Here is an 18867-nt window from a genome sequence, read left to right as displayed (position 1 = left end):
TTTCGCTCCAAGCTGACAAGATCTGGTTGAACTCAGGGCTGCCACATATACACACTGAAAATAATTTGCACGCTAGCATCATGTGCAAAGCATTTGAACTATCACTATTTGTGGAACACATGAAATTCATGAAAATAAACACTCAATGCTAAATGGAAAATAATCTGATCTTGCATCTAATGGCGTTTTCGTTTTTAATTTGCACTACACCGGTGCAGTGCTACACTGAGGCATGAATAAACGAACAAAAATGACGAAAACATAAACAGTAACCATTGACTACAATACACGATTCCATTGCACAGAGCTACACCAAACTTTTGATGAGTGCTACACCAGTGGTATCGGTGCAGAAAAAGTGTAGCACTGGTGTAGTGCAATTGGTAAAAACGAACGGTTTCAGTGCAGCTTTCGCTACACCAGTGTAGCGCAATTTAAAAACGAAAACGACATAAGTGAATTTGCACATGAATTCTTGAAACAAATGGCTTTGGTTTTGTATTGAAATGAAAAAGCACATTAAATTGAATTTCTGTTTACATATGAATCGATCGTACAAATTTTTATCAGTGCAGATTAATCTGTATTCAAAGATTTTTCTGATAAATTTGTGACCAAGATTCTGTATATACAGATTGCAGATTTTTAGTAAAAAATAAAGATTTATACAGATTTTTAATAGCGCGGATTGAAAAATAAATAATGATCGAATTAAAATATATTAAATAACGTTTTTTTTTTCGAAGTTAAACCATTTTCCTTGAACTTGAAGCTCAAAGTCAATTCTAAAAACAGTATAAAACTTACATAAAACAGAATATCAGGGACAGTAAACACAGATGTTTCATCTGCTAGTAAAGATTATTCCAAGGAGAACAGACATCCAAGCTAGAACAGGGTTGTTACGGTCGCGCGGATTTCGCGGTTTTCGCGGATTTCGCGATTTTCGCGGATTTGGCGCGGTTTCTGCTAAGATTTTGATGCTATGGCGCGGATTTCGCGCGAATTTCAAAAAACATCATTCCACAAAATTCTTTGCAAATTTTTTAAGTTTGTGAGTTTTATGAAACCCCATTAAAAATTAAAGATGGGTGAACGTTTCAGCAAATTGGTCGAGATAGCCGAATTTTCACCTTGATAAAACTAAAATTTACTAGAAGGCGGTTCTAGCCAATGTTTTCTTCAGTGGACAAAATTTCGATTTTATGCTTTTCGACCTCGAGTGATACAAGTTGCTATTTCAGCATTTTGCACTCAAGAATATTGATGTCAGAGGGAAGATATCGTCTCAGTGATAATACATTCAATAATGCAAAGAATGTAATAAATGGAATGCGATTCTTCAATAATATGGTAACAAATTTTGTGTATGATAAAAATCGCATTCTTAAAGCAAAATTTGCACGACAGGCTTACGAAGTCTGACAAGAAAAAAAACGAAGAAGTTCTGGGATTCTATCCGTGGTGATAAAAAATTGTTCTAATAGTTTGTTGGTTCTAGTTTGTTGGTTTTCTAGTTTGTTGGTTTTGTGCACTGTATCGAAGCTGTTTGAAATTATAGTTCTGGATTTTATAACACATAGTTGCTCTGACTACATATTTGAGACTCAACATGGATGCATGCCAAAGCCTTCAACTTCCATAAATTTAGTAACCTGCACTCCCTTCATCATACGTTCTTTACAAGCACGACTACAAGTAGATTCTATATACACCGATTTTGCTGTTTCGTTCGACAAAATCAATCATCACAAACGATCTCCAAGTTAAGTAGACTGGGATTAAACGGATTATTTTTGAATTCGATCATATCTAACTAGTCATGGAATGATATTGAAAATAGGAGCCTGTACAACCTCACCATTTGCTGTTATCTCTGGAGTTCCTCAAGGAAGTCACCTTGGACAGTTATTAATTTTATTGTATCTCAACGATCCAAATTTTGATTTCGATCAAGTGTATGAAACTATCGTTTACCGATGACTTTCATATTTCATATTTCAAAATGGTTTTAAATGCTACTAAATGCTCCGTCATCTCTTTTAGTAACAAAAAGTCTGTATTCAAGTCCGACTATAATATTTCACAAACTGTTTTCGAACGCGCATCGTTTGTTGAGGACCCGGGTGTTCTTCTAGAATCAAAGTTAAATTTTAAAGAGCACATAGAGCTTACTATGTTCTAAACCTCTAAGCTATTAGGATTCATTATTCGCGTTACTAAAAAAATCTCTGATGTACATTGCTTGTAAGCTCCGTACTGCGCTTTAGTTCACTCAACTGTAATATGCTGCGGTTATCTGGTCACCTTATTACCAAAACGATATCCAACGCATTGAAGCGATTCAACACAAATTTGTCCGATTAGCTCTCCGACGTCTTCCATGGAGATATCCTTTGAACTTATCGAGTTACCATAACCGCTGCAAACTGATTGGGTTCGATTTATTTGTCCATCGAAATGTTTGTAAGGCTAGTTTTGTGGCAGACCTACTTTAATCGCAGATCGGTTACTCCGAGTAATTGCAATTGTTACAACTTGCCTTCGATGTCGTAATCTTTGATCCTAATTTTTTCAGATTCCCTATGTTGGAACTAATTATGGATATAACGAATTGCTAGCATGTGCCGCATATTTAAAAAAAATGTTTCAATTCTTTCGACTTTCATTTATCACGTAATATTATCAAGAATTCGTTTCTTATGTTACTGTATCATTAGATTTAGTTACTATAGAAGCACTAGATTTAAGGAAATGTATCATTTGGATGATTTTAATCTATTAATGCGAAAGATGAGGAGGTTTTATGCCTGCTGGAGAACAAGTTTGACTGTAACTAATTCCAGTGGGCTTTTCCCTGATCCAAATAAAAGAGCAAAAGATGAGGAGGAAAAGAAAGACATTTAGAGTAAAATCTGACAACAGAAGAAGGCGCTATTATACTTGAAACTGAAAGTAAAAAGAGTAAATCAGATCATCCTGATGTGGTCTACCATAAATTTCTTATCAAGAAGGAAATGGCCGAGCAAGAAGTTCAAGCAAAAAAAATGTCATCGCTGAAATCTGTTTAACTTCTTTCAATATCCCAATTGTAAGCATTTTTATTTTTTATTAATTAACTAAGCATCGAAAAAGCTGTAGAATAAAAATGCAATCATTTTCATGGGATTTCTTGAAGTGACGTGTTGTATGCGGACTTATTTATTGCGTTCATATGACAAACTTATGCAGATATTTAAATTATATTTAAGTGAATTTTCAAGTTCTGCGGAAATTATCACCTGCATAAAAATGGTTGTCTAACGCTTCACTCGAACATCGCGCGTTTCAGTTTTCAATTTCGCGCTGATTTAGCACATTTTAGTTTTTGACTTCGCGCGGATTTCGCGCGTTTTGATTTTGAAATTTTCCGTAACAACCCTGCTAGAACAAACTTTTTCAAGAAGCTGTGTAAAGCATACAAGTAAAAATCCGTTCAAAATCACCATTGTGCATGACTTTGCACTCATGAATTACCATTGTATCAAATATACTATATATCAATATGGATCACTTTATTTGATCTTCGAACTTGATCAATGGCCCGACAGTAGCTTTCAAACGAGCCCAAGTTTGTTAAAATCGATTCAACCATCTCTGAGAAAATTGACTGCGTTCAAATATCTTCGAAAAGTGCACACACACACATACGCAAACACACATACACACACAAACACACACATATACACACACAGAAATTTTCCGATCTCGTCGAACTGAGTCGAATGGTATATAACACTATGGGTCTCCGAGGCTCCGTTCGAAAGTCGGTTTTTCCAGCAATTTTAATACCTTTCTATAGAGAAAGGCAAAACTTCCTAAAACTATTGCTTAGAATTTATTTAGTTTGCTAATGACTCATCCCACGAAGCATTAAAGTCAATTTGAACAAGAAATCATTATGTGCTGAATGAAAACATATGTCTGATTTATTCGTAATTTGTTTTGTTTCCATGGCATTTTGTCGGAACTAGTCGACGCTTATTAACTAAGGGCAGACCCTGTCAGCTTGGAGCGATCTCAATCTTCAGTTCAGCAACGCCATCGCACGGCGTCTCATTCAACATGTCATGTCAATTGTATGGGTGCGCAGCCCTGCTATTTTGGCGCGTACGAATTTGACATTTCTCTCCCCTACTTCTATGTATGAGATTCGATGCGGACTCACCTGAGGGCGACATGCTCGCAAAAAAGGATGTTGCCAATTATTTGTTCGGGAAATGTGAGAGCTGGATATCTTGTTAATATGATGTCTTTGCTAAGGGTCAATTAAATTACTTTATCACTGAGCCAACTGGTTCACGATTACTGACCCAATATTATTCAATGGATTGTATGCACACAGAGAAATAGAACACATTAGATTCTAACATATTGAGTCTTTAAACCAACTTTAAACAATTGTTTGAATCAAATAAAAATGTGTTTGAAATAAAATTTGAGTCAAATAAAACTCCTTTTGAATCAAATTTAGAGTGACATATTAGATTCAAATATATTGAGATATCTATTCAAATTTCAAAACTTTATTGAAACAAATCAAAAATAATTATGATTCAAATGCCTTTTACAGTAAATTGAATATGTTGTTGGATAGATTCAAATAAAAAATTATGTTGACGAAAATCAGGTGGAAATGAAATATATTTGAATTCAAAGCACAATATATTTGAATTTAATGTTTCTTTTATCTATTTCTAATAATAATTCTTTTTGATGTAAATATCAAATCGATAGTCCCACGACAAAAGGGCCTAACTGCAAATGAGTGCATCTCTTTGTTTACTTTCTCTTTTGATTATTACGAAACCATTATTACAAATTCTCTAAAGTTTCCAATATAAATCGAAAGCTTGTAGTTTTACCTTGAAAGTTTTGCAAAGAGTAAAGCGTCAAATATGAAATCAGTTCGGTAAATCGTAAAAGAAAAAGTAAACAAAGAGAAACTGTCATTATCAGTTAGGCCCTTTTGTCGTGGGACGGTCGAAATGTATTTGAATCAAAGGAAAATAAAAATAAGCGCTGATTCAAAATAAAATATCTTTGAATTCAAAGTGTAATACACATTCGTATCCGAGCAGTCGTCCGCGATACACTTGTTTTTTTTCTGCTCCGTATCAGGACGGTATTAATTACAAAATCTCGAGTGCGAAGGTGTTTCCCTAGCAAGGGCTAGCGGAAACATTTCTGTTGTGAGATCTTTCTTAGATCTAATAAGTGATCGGCAGTGATACACACCGGCAGTGATACACACCGGCAGCAGACAGTTGTGTGCTTCAGCGTTTCTACCTGTCGCTTGAATAGCATCGGCACCAGCAGTGGTTGATTCATCAAGGTCACGCGAGGGAAACAATCGAAGCGAACTCATCTATCGGCTCAACAAACCATACCGGTGAAGTAGTTTTTTCCTTATTTTTATCTTTCTATTTCTTACTACCCTATCTATTTGCTCTATTTATCTTGTTGTTGTGGGAGATATGTCTTCCGATGGGGGGAACCCCGGGGAAGATGATGATGTACCTGAAGAGGTGGAACATTTAGATGAATACTCTTATGGTGACACATCTTACATGGATATCCCCGCAACCCCTTTGGAAAAACCACCCCTCCGTCGGAAGGTCTATCAGGATGACGGATCGGTTGGCCCGTGGGTGGTATACTTCCGGCCCATAGCTAAATCTCTTAGAGTCCTTAATATAGCTCGAGATCTGTATAAGTACTACTCGGCAGTGAAACACATTGACAAGGTGTCACCAAATAGACTGCGCGTCGTCGTGACTGATCTGAAACAAGCAAACGATATTGCTAGCAATGAGATCTTCACGAGGGAGTATCGCGTCTACGTACCTTCTCGGATGGTGGAGATCGACGGTGTGGTTCGCGAGGAGAGTTTAACGGTTGAAGATCTTATGAAGGATGGGATTGGCCGCTTCAAGAATGTCGATCTTCAACCAGTGAAGATATTGGAGTGCAAGCAATTGCACTCTAAATCGGCACAAGATGGGAAGTACTACCCATCAGACTCTTTTCGTGTGACCTTCGCCGGTTCTGCACTTCCGAATTACGTTTTAGTGGGAGGGGTTCGTCTACCTGTCCGGTTGTATGTACCGAGGGTAATGCACTGTTCGAACTGCAAAAAGATGGGACATACGGCACCATACTGTTGTAACAAACCACGGTGTGGTAAATGTGGCGAGGGACACGGGGATGACTCATGCAGGAAAACGACCGAAAAGTGTATTTACTGTGGCGAGAATCCGCATGATCTTTTTGAATGCTCCAAGTACAAACAACGCGAGGAAAAGCTTAAGCGAACCGTAAGGGAGCATTCTAAACGATCTTACGCGGAAATCCTCAAACGAGCCACTCCCCCTACCCCTAACAATCCGTTTGCTCTTTTGTCGACTGACGCTGATGCTTCTTATGACCCCGGCGTAGGACCTTCTTCTCTTCAGCTAGGAACAAATAGGAAAAGACCAATTATGTCCTCTCCTAACCTTCCTCGCAAAGGTCTAAAAGTACTACATCAAAATGAAAATAAAACATTAAAGTTCAACCAGAAAAATTCCGTTGAACCCAAGCCAATACCGCCTGGATTTCTAAAATACAACCAGGAATTTCCTGCGCTTCCAGGGACACCGAAAAACCCAGGTGATCCCAAAACACAACCAGAAAATCCGACAAACTCTGGATTACTAAAATTCTCTGATATCGTGGACTGGATATTAACAGCCTTCAATATAACTGATCCTCTTAAAAGTATTCTAACGGCTTTATTACCAACAGTAAGAACATTTTTAAAACAGTTGACAGAACAATGGCCCCTCCTTGCAGCGATCGTATCTATCGATGGCTGAAATACCTACAGAAATCGAGAATATGATCACTATACTGCAGTGGAATTGCAGAAGTATCATCCCAAAATTAGATTCTTTCAAATTTTTGATAAATTCGCGTAACTGCGACGTATTTTCATTGTGTGAAACATGGCTCACTTCAAATATAAACTTTGACTTCCACAATTTCAACATTATACGCCTGGATCGAGGAGACTCCTATGGAGGGGTTCTTTTAGGGATCAAAAAGTGCTATTCGTTTTATAGAATTAACCTCCCCTCGATCCCGGGCATTGAAGTTGTTGCTTGCCAAATCAGAATTAGAGGCAAAGATCTTTGTATAGCTTCTATCTACATACCTCCCAGAGTCTCGATAGGGCATCGACGACTGGCAGACATCATTGAGCTTCTTCCCACCCCGCGGTTAGTTTTAGGAGACTTTAACTCGCATGGTACGGGGTGGGGCTGCCTATATGATGATAACCGTTCTTCGTTAATTTATGATCTGTGCGACAACTTCAATATGACAATTTTAAATACGGGTGAAATGACACGCAATCCAAGACCGCCAGGCCGCTCTAGTGCGCTGGACTTATCCCTTTGCTCGACATCACTACAGCTAGATTGCAAGTGGAAGGTAATCCCTGATCCCCACGGTAGTGATCACTTGCCGATTTTGGTTTCAATATCCACTGGTGCACAAACACCGACATCAGTCGATATGACATATGATCTCACGAAAAACATCGACTGGAGTTCCTACTCGACCGCGATATCCCAAGCTCTCGAAACGAAACAACCAGATTCGCTAGAAGAAGAATACAAATCCCTAGCTGACTTGATCCTCAACGCCGCGATTCAAGCCCAGACCAAACGAGTACCCAAAACTACAATCACTACGCGACCCTCAACCCCATGGTGGGATAAAGAGTGCTCGGAAATATATAAAACAAAATCATCCGCGTATAAAAAATTCGGGAACAGTGGCAAGCGCGAAGACTACGAGAAATATGCATCACTAGAAAAGACCCTGAAAAATCTGATTAAAGCAAAAAAAAAAGGTTACTGGCGTCGGTTCGTCAATGGCCTATCTAGGGAAACATCGATGACCACTCTGTGGAATACAGCCCGTCGTATGAGAAATGCAACCACTAATAACGAATCCGTAGAATATTCAAATCGCTGGATATTTGACTTCGCCAAGAAAGTTTGCCCGGATTTTGTTCGCGAATCGAATGTCTATCGCGTCGCGTCCTCTCGATACAGTGAAAACGATTCCCCCTTTACGATGACGGAGTTTTCTCTAGCCCTCTTATCGTGCAACAACAATGCCCCAGGGTGTGATAAAATTAAATTCAACTTGCTTAAAAATCTTCCCGATATCGCGAAAAAACGTCTGTTAAACTTGTTCAACAAGTTCGTCGAACAGAACTTTGTTCCTCAAGACTGGAGACAAGTGAGGGTTATCGCTATTCAGAAACCGGACAAACCAGCCTCCAACCACAACTCGTATCGGCCGATTTCAATGCTTTCCTGTATTCGGAAACTGCTGGAAAAAATGATTCTGTTTCGTCTCGATGAATGGATGGAAACAAGTGGCTTGCTTTCAGATACACAATTTGGCTTCCGTAAAGGCAAAGGAACGAACGATTGCCTTGCGCTGCTTTCTACAGAAATTCAAATGGCATTCGCTCACAAGAAGCAAATGGCATCAGTATTCTTGGACATAAAGGGGGCTTTTGATTCAGTTTCCATAAAAATTCTCTCGGAGAAGCTGCACAAGCATGGTCTTTCCCCACATTTGAACAATTTTTTGCACAACTTATTATCGGAAAAGCACATGTTTTTTACACATGAAGACTTGACGACCTCACGAATTAGTTACATGGGCCTTCCCCAGGGCTCATGCCTCAGCCCCCTTCTTTATAACTTTTACGTCAATGACATCGATGAATGTCTTGAAAATTCTTGCACGTTAAGGCAACTTGCAGATGATGGCGTGGTGTCTATTACAGGATCCAAGTCTACCGACCTGCAAGGACCATTACAAACTACCTTAGACGCTTTGTCTACATGGGCTCTACAGCTAGGTATCGAATTCTCCACGGAGAAAACTGAGTTGGTAGTATTTTCCAGGAAGCGTGAACCTGCACAACTACAGCTTCAACTAATGGGTCAAACCATAGCTCAGGCCTTCACATTCAAATACCTCGGAGTCTGGTTCGATTCCAAAGGTACCTGGGGATGTCACATTAGGTATCTGAAACGAAAATGCCAAAAAAGAATCAACTTTCTCCGTACAGTGACCGGGACTTGGTGGGGAGCTCACCCAACAGATCTTATAAGGCTGTACCAAACAACGATATTGTCAGTGATGGAGTATGGATGTTTCTGTTTCCGTTCAGCCGCGAAGATACACTTTATCAAGCTGGAGAGAGTCCAGTATCGTTGCTTGCGTATTGCCTTGGGTTGTATGCAGTCGACTCATACGGGGAGTCTCGAGGTACTAGCGGGAATTCTACCGCTGAAAAACCGTTTGTGGGATCTCTCATATCGACAACTCATTCGATGTAGCGTCTTAAACCCGTTGGTTATCGATAACTTTGAACGGCTAGTCGAGCTTAATTCTCAGACCCGATTTATGACATTGTACTTTGATTTCATGTCACGTAACAATTATTCTTCTTCATATAATCCTCACAGTGTTCGTTTCTATGATACTTCTAATTCTACGGTGTTTTTCGACACATCCATGAAAGAAGATATTTATGGAATCCCGGATCACGTATGCCCTCAAGTGATCCCAAATATTTTTAATGACAAATTTAGAGAAGTCGACTGTAATAAAATGTTTTACACTGACGGATCACATCTCGACGGGTCCACTGGCTTCGGTATTTTTAATGAAAATTTCACCGCCTCCTATAAACTCAGTGATCCGGCTTCAGTTTACGTCGCAGAACTAGCTGCAATTCAGTATACCCTTGAGATCATTGAAACTTTGCCCACAGACCACTACTTCATTGTATCGGACAGTCTCAGCTCTATCGAGGCTCTTCGCTCAGTGAAGCCTGGAAAGTACTCGCCGTATTTCCTGGGGAAAATACGGGAACAACTGAGTGCTTTATCTGAAAAATCATATCGGATTACCTTGGTTTGGGTCCCATCACATTGTTCCGTAAGGGGCAATGAGATGGCGGACTCACTGGCCAAGGTGGGCGCATTACAAGGTGAAACCTATGAAAGACCAATCTGCTTCAATGAATTTTTCAGTCGTTCTCGTCAAGAGGCACTCGTCAGCTGGCAAACCTCCTGGAATGATGGATATCTAGGACGGTGGTTACATTCCATTATACCGCAGGTATCGACGAAAGCTTGGTTCCGAGGGTTGGACGTGAACCGGGACTTTATTCGCACAATGTCAAGACTTATGTCCAACCACTCTTTGCTCAAAGCGCATCTTCATCGTGTTGGCCTTAGTGAGAGTAATCATTGCGTTTGCGGAGACGGTTATCATGACATCGAGCATGTTGTTTGGGTGTGCTCCGAGTATTGCGACGTCAGACTCCAGCTAATTGATTCCCTTCGGGCCCGAGGTAGACCACCTTATGTTCCAGTCCGTGACGTTTTGGCAACCCGAGATCTCCTTTACATGACCTACCTCTATAACTTCCTCAAAGCTATAAACGTGCAAATCTAGTGCCCTCTCTTTCTCTTTCTTTCTTCTACAGTGGTCCTACCCCAAATGAACTAAACACTGGTCAAGCTGAATTGCTGGAAACCATCCATAAATGACACACCGACATCAAAGTACACCAACAAAGCATCCGAGTCTAGTACAGTCTCTTCCTCGTTACAATCTGGAGAACGTCAAGAACTCGGAAATGAAAAGTGTGTTAAGAAGATGCAAGCTATTAATGAATGATTTGTAATACCAAAATATGTTCAAAATCAATACAGTATAGGTCCCACCCTCCTGACACTCCTTTACTAACTTTAGGGGAGCAGGTCGCCCCATAATACGGCTTCCACTCATATCCACCTAACAACAAGATAATCGGCCACGTTAAGCTAACGCAAATGAGCCCAATAAAAATTTTATTATAAAAAAAAAAAAGTGTAATACACTAAAATTTAAAATAAATTTTTCTGCGTGTGGGACACTGTAATCTTGAGTTTATCTTTGGCAAAACTTTCAAGCTAAAACCACAATCTTCCGATTCATATTGGAAACTTTCAAGAAATTGCAGTAATTACTCAATAATAATCAAAAGAGAAACTAAACAAAGAGAAGCTCTCACTTGCAGTTAGTCTTTTTTGTCGTGGGACTATCAAACTTTTGTTTTGAACACCCGGGATTGCGTGTTCTGAAAATGGGTAAGATCTTGCTCGTTTTTGAGTAACTTCTCCTAAGTGTACCCCTTCTTGAACCACAGTTGATTTTTGACATTTGTGAGGCTTCAAAATGTTTTTTTTTTGGCTTTTTGTTTACGTATTATTCATCTCTTCCCTTCCCCCCATTGTTTCTAATTTCTCGTTCATACGCGAATTTCGTGATCTATCTGCTCCACAATCTTTTCCATCACCGTCATTCGTGGTCCAATTTAACGTGCAAGGTGTCGGATTACGACACAACTTTGATCAAAACTTTCAGTGCAAATACGTTTAATTGTAACTTTCATCAAATTCGAGTGCACTGGAAGCTTCATCCAATATAATATTTAATATAATTTTGGTGGCGTGCATCTGAATCTGAAAATTATACATGTGAACATAGAAGGAATCTAGAATTCGTTACACAAATTACTGTAACTAAGATTAATATATCGAATTGTGATTAAAAACACCAACCAAACGGTCGAAAACCAGTTTCGAAGTCAACAACAACGCTGGAAGGTGTCTCGTGACACCCGATTCAACTGAACGAGGAAAAGAAGGGGGATGGAAATTGCGGAACTAAAATAATCTGTATTGTGGCTTTTGTTTGGAAAATTGCTTCCTGTTTGCTACCGGGGTTTCTGTGCCATCGTTATTAGGATAGGCAAGAGTCCTTATATTCGCCTGCTCAGAGGTAAACTTTTTAATCTATTCTATACCATACAAATTTCTGTAAGAGATATAGCTAACAAAATATCCGGCTGACCGAAAAAGCAATGTGAAACAACGTAACATTAGCGACTGCAGTACTCTTTGTGCCTCGCTGCGTTGAATGGTTCTCGAAAAATATGACGCACCTGCTCTTAGCAACTGCATTTCAACATCGCCAAATTTTCTTTAACATAAATTTAATCGTAATTTCTGTGCAGTAGATTACCAAATAGCGGATTGTGGTTTTATTTAAGGTTTATAATATTTGGTTTTCAAATCTCGTATCTCTCTTACATGCTTTATAAACTTTTATGCGAGTTTATATCACAGAGAACAGACATCCAAGCTAGTACAAACGTTTTCAAAAAAAACTGCAAAACATACAAGTAAAAATTCTTCAAAAATCACTGTTGCTCACGACTTTGCGCGCATGAATTATGATTAATGCAAGAGCCAGACGCAAGAATTACTAGGCTGCTCGAAGCGCCTCTAAAGGAGAATTGCTACTTTGTGATTTCTTTTGAAAACAACCGTTAAATTTTTTACACACATTGAAATCTATACGTAGATGTATGTTCTCTGTGATATAATCTCATCTCGGTTAGAATTAAGCAAGGTCATATTTTCAAAAATCTGTGATCAACCCAAAACACAGTCTGTGCACGTTTCCCGTTAATAGCTGATCGGAATTATTTTCGTCGGCAAAAAAAAGGTCTCGCTACCTCCAACCGCTCTGTAGGATATTCATTTTTCCCCCGTTTTCCCTAGCAAATTGAGGGGGCAAGTGGCTTATACTATTCGACTCAGTTCGTCGAGTACGCAAAATGTCTGTATGTGAGTATGTGTGTGTTTGTAATATGTAACTTTTTTTTGCACGCACTTTGCTCGGAAATGGTTGAACCGATTTTCATGAACTTAGATACAAATGAAAGGTTTTTTAGCCTCATACAAAGTTCGTGATTTTTACGCGAATCCCACTTCTGGTTACGGGCAGGATGACGTGCAAAAAAATGAAAACAAGTGTACTAACTTTTCTAGGAGACGGCTGAACCGATTCTTACAAACTTAGATTCAAATGTAAGATATAATTATCCCATACAAAGTTCCTGAATTTTAATTCGATCCGACTTCCGGTTCCAGATTTACTGGTTGATTATTGTAAAATTTCCTATTTCAAATTACTTCCTCAATTTCCTTAGAGATGGCGTGACCGGTTTTAGCAAACCTAACTTCAAATAAAAGGTTTCATGGTTCCATACAAAACTTCCGAATTTCACCCGGATTCGATTTCCAGTTCTGGAATTTGTAGGGTAAAGTGTGTTAAAAATTTGATACCGCCACTAAAAGCGACGAAACAAAAAATGTTAAAAAAATTTAGTTGACCACTAAATCAAACAAACCAATTTCGGCTATCCCGATTTTTGATTCTGGAAGCACCGGAAATAGTGATCATATATTTCATATTAGGATCCGACAACCGATTCTGGAATTACAAGGTGAAGATTGTCAAAATATGTATACCTTCACTAAAAGCGGCAAAGTTAAAAACGTAGAATTTTTTCATATATATTATTTATTTATATCCGGCATTAACCTACTAACGGTCGTTGGTCGGGTAAAATAATTTCTAAACTTGCCTCAAAAATATTCCAATCGGTAGTCATTGTCAGTAGACGACCAAACAAATTAATTTCAGCTTTTCTGGTTCACGGTTTTCAAGTAACGACCTGAGATTGTAGCCATAGCCTCAAAAATAAATCCCAGTCACTTTTCTCGAACCAACATCATTCGTCTTCATTGAATTTATTATTCACTTATCATTTATGTAAAATCGAATTGATGTTAGAGTGAAAATTAAAACTTGATTCTATTTACCTATTAAAAAGTTCTTATATCAGGGCCGCTTTAACATAGGGGCAAGTGCCCCCAAGCCGGAAGACGGACAGTACCGAGCAAAAAAAGACATTTAGCTAGAGAGGCACACAATAAAAAGCTGCGCTGAGGTGACCTTTGTTTTTAGCAATTCCCACGAAAAGTGAAATAATATTCTTCCTTGTAATGCCGGGAAACTTTCAGGTATGATCAGACTGTTAAGATATGTTGCGTTTTTGTTGAATTAGCCAATCTTCCAACCAATTAATAGATTGATGGCTCTGGTGTTCTGGCAAAAAGAGCGATCACGCAAAGTCTTGGAATTACATATTCCTTTTGTGGAATTTGATATGCTGTTTCAACAGGCTTCGCAGGCGATTTTCAGCGTACAGGATCATTGCATGACTAGTGCTACGATTATACTGACTCTAAAAATTCTTCCAGGTGGAGGCTCGGACTTATGACAAGTGACTTGTAAGACCATTATCAGCATTGAATCCTCAGACAGAACTCGGTTTTCCGGAGAAAAAACCGCAACCAGGAAGACCAAGACCGCGACGCTATGGTACTGCTGTACCGCGCAAATCCATCCCAGTCACATCAAATGAAACTATAAAATTACAGACGATTTCTCATAAACTCAATGACGAACTCTGGCTACTACTCTACTACTGGCTGAGCGATAGTCCTGGGGTGTCATTTGCTGTATCAAGCATACGTCTTCACATAACTCGGTTCATTGCTGCTCAAGGCACAGAGTTCCGCTCCTATTCGTCTTGTCCCAGTCGGATTAGGTCAAGAACCGTTTTCACTGAATTATCGTCCGACATCCTAATGACATGCCCAGCCCATCGTAGATGTCCGATCTTAGCTGTCCGTAAGATGAGTGGTTCTCCCAGCAGCTTTTGCAATTCGTGATTCATACGCCGCTCTAAGTTCCGTCTTCCATCTGCACCTCGCCTGGTCCTCAGCATTTTTCTCTCAAAGACACTGAGGATGCGTTGGCCCACTGTTAACATAATCCAGGTCTTGTGGCCATAGAGAGTAACCGGTCTAATGAGTGTTGGCGGTGGCGTACTTTTCTCGACCGAAGAATTTTTCTGAGTCCAAAGTACGCTCGATTTCTATTGGTCATTATCGGCAGTCACCAGTAAGCCCAAATACATGAATTCGTTAATCACCTCGATATCGTCACCCTCTTTCAATATTCGTGGAGGCATAGTATTTCTTCTCTATAGAGCCTCTCCCTCTCATGTATTTTGTTTTTGACACATTTATGACCAGTCCGATACGCCAAGCTTCAGCTTTCAGTCCGATGATAATTTTCATTATTTTCTCAAGGTTACGTGTCACAATATCAACGTCGTCAGCGAAGCCAAAAAGCTGTACCGACATTCGGAGAATCGTGCCCCTTTTCGAATCACACCTTCCAAAGCAATATTAAACAAGATACAAGAGAGTCCATCACCTTGCCGTAGCTTTCTTCGAGATTCGAAGGGACTCGATAGCGTCTCAGATACTCGGACGTAGCACATAGCTCTATCCATCGTTGTTTTGGCCAATCACCTCAGTTCATCCGGAAAACCGTATTCGTGCATGATCTGCCATAGCTGTTGTCGATCGATTGTGTCGTATGCCGCTTTAAAGTCAATAAATAGGTGATGCATGGGTACGTTGTATTCACGGCACTTCTGGACTACTTGTCGTATCGCGAATATGTGATCCTTAGAGGCGCGGGCTCCAGTAAATCCCGCTTTGTACGGCCCTTCGAATTCCTTAGCTATTGGTGATAGACGACGGCAAAGGATTTGGGAGAGTAGTTTGTAGGCGGCGTTCAACAATGTGATTGCGCAGTAATTGTAACAATCTAGCTTATCACCCTTTTTGTAGACGGGACATACCACTCCATCCATCCATTCCTGCGGTAGAATCTCCTCCTCCCAAATCTTAGAAATCATCCAGTGCAGCGCTCTAGCCGGTGCCTCTCCTCCATGTTTGAGCATCTCGCGTGGTAACTGGTCATTGCCCGCGGCTTTGTTGTTCCTCAGCTTGCATATCCCCTCTCTTATCTCCTACAGATCAGGTGCTGGGAATCTGTCGTCCCAGATTGATTCCTGTGTCGTTCTCTGTACCTTGCGCTTCTCCATTCAGATGCACGTCATAGTACTGCTTCCACCTGTCGATCACCTCACTTTCGTTCGTGTGAATGTTATCGTTGGTATCTCTGCACATTTCGGCCTATGGTGTGTAGCCTCTACGTGAGCGGTTCACCTTCTCGTAGAACTTCCGTGTATCATTTGCGCGGTACAGCAGTACCATAGCGTCGCGGTCTTGGTCTTCCTGGTTGCGGTTTTTTCTCCGGAAAACCGAGTTCTGTCTGATCCACGCCTGTCTGTATTATTCCTTGTTTGCTCTTCTCCTTGCAACATTCTTCTCTTCGACCAACTACTGGCATTTGCAGTCAAACCAGTCATTTCCTCGATTCGATAACCTCGTACCTAGTGTTTGTAAATACATTGGAATTTTGCCATTTTAGAGAGATTTCATTTTTGAATCTATGGCTACAATTTTCGGTTAATTGAAAACCGGGAACCAGGAAGACCGCAATTAATTTGTTTGGCCGTCTACTGACAATGACTACCGATTGAAATAGTTTAGAGGCGAGTTTAGAAATTATTTTACGTTTTTTACTTCGCCGTGTTTAGTGACGATATACATTGTTAAAATATAGCTTGACTTGTAATTCCGGAACCGGAAGTCGGATCCGGTCGAAATTCAGGAATATGAGAATATAAGACCTTTCGTTTTAAGTTGGTACAAATCGGTCAAGCCATCGCCGAGAAAAGTTAGTGAGATCCGTTTTGAAATATTTAACCACTATTTCCGATGCTTCTGGAGTAGGAAAACTGTCTACTGATAATAGCTACCAATTGGAGTAGTTTTGAGGCCAGATTAGAAATAGATTTACGTTTTTTGTTTCACCGCTTCAAGTGACGGTATCAAATTTTTAACACATTTTATCCTATAATTCCGTTACCGGAAGTCAGATTCTGATGAAATTTCAGTTTTGTTTGGGACTAAGAGACCTTTCATTTGAGGTTGATAAAATCGATCACGCCATCTCTTAGAAAAGTGAGGAAATAATTTGAAATAGGATTTTTTCACTAATCACTCTGTTGTTCCGGAACCGAAAGTCGGATCCAAATACATACACACATACAGACATTTTGCGTACTCGACGAACTAAGTTGAACGGTATATGACACTCGACCCTCTGGACCTCAGTTCAAAAGTCGGTTTTGACAGTGGTTGCATAACTTTTCTATATGAGAAAGGCAAAAACAAACTTAAAGGGCGCTCTTAGTTTTTTTCATCATAATTTTATTTTAAACTTAAACATAAAATCACTTTTATTGATCATTTGATTTGTGTGATGTCTATGAAATATTGATTTATTCAGTTGATTTTTAGATTCTTAAAAAGTGTTTAACTTTTTTCCAGTGTATTTTTTTGGAACAAGCTCATCAAGCTTGTTTGCCTTTTTCGCTCTCGGATGACGGTTTTAAGGAAGTCAGGCACATATCAGGAATTCAACTTCAGAATTCGTTAGCACAACTCAAGATATGAATTTCAGATCTGGATTCTGCAACACAATTTTAGATCTCGACTCCAAACCTGATTTCTAAATTAAATTCCTGAACTCAATTCTTTTTCAAACCATTCAAGATTTTTTTAAACAAAATGAAATCACTGCTCGATATTCTTATAGACAAATCATCTTCCTAGAAACGATTTCACTATATGCTATAAAACTTTAGAAATAGGTCATTCATTATTTCTGCATTTTCGTATGACACTCTATCACAGATAGTACCAATCAATTTCGATTCCCTATGAATGAGAAAAACGTGCTTAAGTGTGCTTTTGGCTCATTTAAGCTCATAAATCAATATTAGCATCATATCATGCAAAAATGTGTAACGAAACTAAGCAATGAGGAATTTTTTTTTCATGGAACGCAAAATACAACCACCGGCTTGCCAAGAAATGCATCCACAGAGCCCTTGACTGTCATAAATCAACAAAGTCACATATTTATTTCAATATGATGCAAGCCAATCGAAAAGTCCTACTACAGATCACAAATATAGCATCGCTTGGTGACCGAAATACCGACACAACTACCTGTGTAATCACACAAGCTGCAGCAGTTTTCCGTTGGTTAGGAAGCGGAAACAGAAAAATAACCCAATGCCAAATTGATTATCTGCAGTGGCATCCAATACAATCTGCACCGCGTACCAGTGTTGGTACCATGGAACTAAATCGATATCCAAAAATGTCTCCATAAATTTTGCATTTGCGGTTGACTGCACTGAACTATTATCATGTATCTACACTCAAAATAATAATCATGTTATAGTTACGTGAAAAGTTATGTGAATATGTTCCACCCTACTTTTCACGTAGGTTTTAATGGGCTGGCATTTAAAAGCTGTTTAATGCATGATCCAGTAACAGTTACGTGTTTCATAGGTAAAATGTAATGTACTGTTCATATCACAGTCACCTATCAGTTCATATCAAATTTAGATAGCAGAGAATTACTATTTTATATATTGGTTGAAGTCAAAAGGGAGATTACAGATTTTTATAAAAATCTATGAAATGGAAAATACCATGAAAAATAAAACATTTATTTCAGAAAATTAGCATATAATATCAATAGCTTAAAAAGCGACTAATAACGTCGCGGTATCTCAAATCGACAAGCCTCCAGAAATCGTTTTTGTTGTCACTGTCATCCAGCCGAAGTCGAATGGTTCCAGTGTCTCTAGCTTCATGCCGATTTTGAACTCGTTTTTCGGTGGATCAACGGCCTATTTTAAGCATTCGGCAGGAGCGTGCACACTTCTTGGTCCAGTCGAACACATGGAAACTTTCATACTGGAATGGTCCGGTCGATGTAGTTAAAAATTGTAATTAAATACCATTTCTCGCAAATGTTTACTCTACTTACACTTTGAGGGTC

The 18867-nt window shown here is 39.2% G+C and overlaps 1 protein-coding gene across 2 annotated transcripts in view; it reads left to right on the top strand.

Moving 5' to 3' along the window:
* The first annotated feature begins 11394 nt into the window (after window positions 1-11394).
* Window positions 11395-18867, top strand: part of LOC131435327 (beta-1,4-N-acetylgalactosaminyltransferase bre-4) — a 31389-nt gene continuing 23916 nt past the window's right edge. For both annotated transcript variants that reach the window (XM_058603086.1, XM_058603087.1), the window contains exon 1: window positions 11395-11946. The gene's annotated coding sequence lies outside the window, so the exon portion shown is untranslated. The remainder of the gene's footprint in view (window positions 11947-18867) is intronic.

Source organism: Malaya genurostris, chromosome 3, assembly GCF_030247185.1.
Source record: "Malaya genurostris strain Urasoe2022 chromosome 3, Malgen_1.1, whole genome shotgun sequence".
In the NCBI taxonomy this organism is placed as follows: Eukaryota; Metazoa; Arthropoda; class Insecta; order Diptera; family Culicidae; genus Malaya; species Malaya genurostris.
This window is presented reverse-complemented; position numbering and strand designations above follow the sequence as displayed.